General features: G+C 38.2%; 1 pseudogene; it reads left to right on the top strand.

Annotated features, from left to right (window-relative positions):
• Positions 1 to 839: 839 nt before the first annotated feature.
• LOC143341208 (uncharacterized) lies at positions 840 to 2416 on the top strand (annotated as a pseudogene).
• The last annotated feature ends 385 nt before the right edge of the window (positions 2417 to 2801 follow it).

The following is a 2801-nucleotide window of genomic DNA, read 5'->3' as shown; positions in this document are numbered from 1 at the left end:
TCTCCTTCCCAGTATATGAGGCGTTGAACGCTGTTTCTTGCTACTGTTACATATAGAAAAGTAAATAAAGAATGAAAGGTAAGTAATGACGATAAGAAAAAATGGTGATAATAATACTTACTCATTACTTGTGCATGCTGTATCGCAAGGAATGCAGTAATTCATTTTTTCAGAAAAATTTGAACATAGAATTCAATAGATAATGTTTCACGACGATACTATCAAACGAGTGTGAATATTGTGCAGCACTTAAATGCAACGTTGCATCATATGTACCAGGGGAAGCGGGTGGCGCGTAGTGGTGGGAGGAATTTTTTATATCACGTGTTCTTCTTCTGTGAAAAGTGCAACTTTTGCAAAAATGTCTTTTAGATTACCTTGAACACGTCTAAACATCCAACTTCTGCAAAGCGTATATCATTGCATTCTCAGGATGATGCAACCAAATAATATTCTTCGCGACATAGATCATTTTTACGTTCACGCTGTACCCAATAATTTTTTTGGGATCCGCGAATTGTGCGAGCTATTGGGTCCTAGTCATTTTACATACACACTGCTCACCTTCTTACTATTTTATGTCACATGTTCTTCTTCTGCGAAAAAGTGTAACTTTTTTGCAAGACGTTTTAGATTACACTGAACATGTGCAAAACATACAATACATTCGTGGACGAACACGCACAAAGAAACACGATTTCTGCAAAACGTATAACATTGCATTCGCGGACACAGATTTCTGTAATATATCGCGATCATCACCGAGGGCATCATCGGGACAGTGATTTTTGTAATATATCGTGTACATCACTGTACACATTAGCACAAAAGATGACAGTATGGATCATCAAGAGCAGGAGCTGTACGAGCAGGCCGCTCAATTAAGATCGAAGGAAGAATACAATTTATGGGAACATCGATTTGGCGACTATCTCAATTCGTTGGAGGAACGAAGCCGAATCAAGGGACTGCGATTCTCAATCGGTGAAAAACAATCATTGATTGCTCGTATCGCTAGATTGGAAAGTCTAAAAGATTCGACACGCAATCGATTTGTATATGTGGGTGCTGGATATAGTGCAAGCCTCAGATGGCGTGAAATTGATATGGCTTTCGTTAACCGTATATTGACCGGTGCGATGATAAATTCTAACCACATAGAGCCTCGCAATTTTTTCGAAGATGCGAGGGACATTGTAGTTGATCATGTGCGGAACATTGTGCTGAAACATGATAGTGTCAAAATAAATACTATACTTAACGGTGAATTTGTGGCTGGTAACAAATGTGCAAACAAAAGTGTTAACACGAAAAACTGTGAACTGTGAACTAAAGAAAGCTGTAATCAATGTATGCTCGATGGACAATGCATGTTTCGCATGGTCGGTGGTGGCTGCTCTGTATCCAGCCGAAAGTCACGTATCTCTGGCATCATAATATCCTCATTATACGACGGTGTTGAATATCCAGGATATTGAATTTTCAATGACATTGAACCAAATTAAAAAGTTTGAACATGTCAATAACATCTCCATCAATGTTTATACCATTGAGAATAAGAAGGTGTTACCAATACGAGTCATCGATAAGAAGATGGAGAGGCATGTCAATTTGTTGTATTTAGAAGGAGCAAACGACGTGGGACATTTCGCATGGATTAAGAACTTATCTCGCCTCGTGTGCATACAATTGAGTAAACATAATGGCAGAAAATACTTTTGTGATAGGTATGTATATAATAAATCTTTTAAATATTTTATGTTAGATAAAAATTATGTCTCTTATTGCAGATGCTTACACTATTTTAGTTCGAATGAGAAACTGGAAGCTCACACCATGGATTGTGAGAAGATGAATGTTTGCGCAATCATATTGCCAAATGATGATGGCAGTAAGTGACTCAGTATCTGCAACTACAACAGGAAAGAACGTGTTCCGTTTATAGTATATGCCGATCTGAAATGCATCCTGGAGAAAACGGATACTGATCGAGAAGCGTCAAGATACACGTATCAGCATCATCGAGTATTTAGTGTGGGATATTATGTGCTGTGCTCGTACGACGACTCGTTATCTACGTTTCAATGTCGTCGCGATCCTGATTGCGTATCATGGTTTGTGAGACAACTTCAAGATTTGTCACATCGTGTAAAGTCCATTTTATCAGCCAATGTACCCATGGAAAATTTATCAGCTGAACAATTACAAAATTTTAATACGGCAACACACTGTCACATATGCGAAACACCGTTTACGCGAGATGATAAGCGGATACGCGATCATTGCCATTTGACCGGTCGGTACAGAGGTCCTGCGCATTCAAATCACAATTTAAATTATAAAGATGCGTTTGCCATCCCCATAGTCTTTCACAATTTATCCGGTTATGATTCACATTTTATTATCAAGGAGATAACCACCGCATTCGAGGGTGATGTCACTGTATTGCCGATAACAAAAGAGAAGTACATTTTATTTACAAAATACGTTGAAAACGCAGATGAAGAATCGAACTCGTGCAAGCGCATAAAATTGCAATTTATCGATTCGTTTAAATTTTTAAATACAAGTTTCGAGAAATTGGTATCTTTTCTTAGTAAAGATAAACTTGAAATTACACGATCCGAGTTTCAAAAATTATCTGCGGAAGATTTTGATTTATTGACGCGGAAAGGGGTGTTTCCGTACGAGTACATTGACTGTGTCGAAAAGTTGAACCAATCATGTTTACCATCGCGCAATTCATTTTACAGTACCTTGACTGGCGATACTGTATCTGAAAACGACTATGCACACGCCGT

The sequence above is a fragment of the Colletes latitarsis genome, chromosome 4, assembly GCF_051014445.1.
Source record: "Colletes latitarsis isolate SP2378_abdomen chromosome 4, iyColLati1, whole genome shotgun sequence".
Lineage (NCBI taxonomy): Eukaryota > Metazoa > Arthropoda > Insecta > Hymenoptera > Colletidae > Colletes > Colletes latitarsis.
This window is presented reverse-complemented; position numbering and strand designations above follow the sequence as displayed.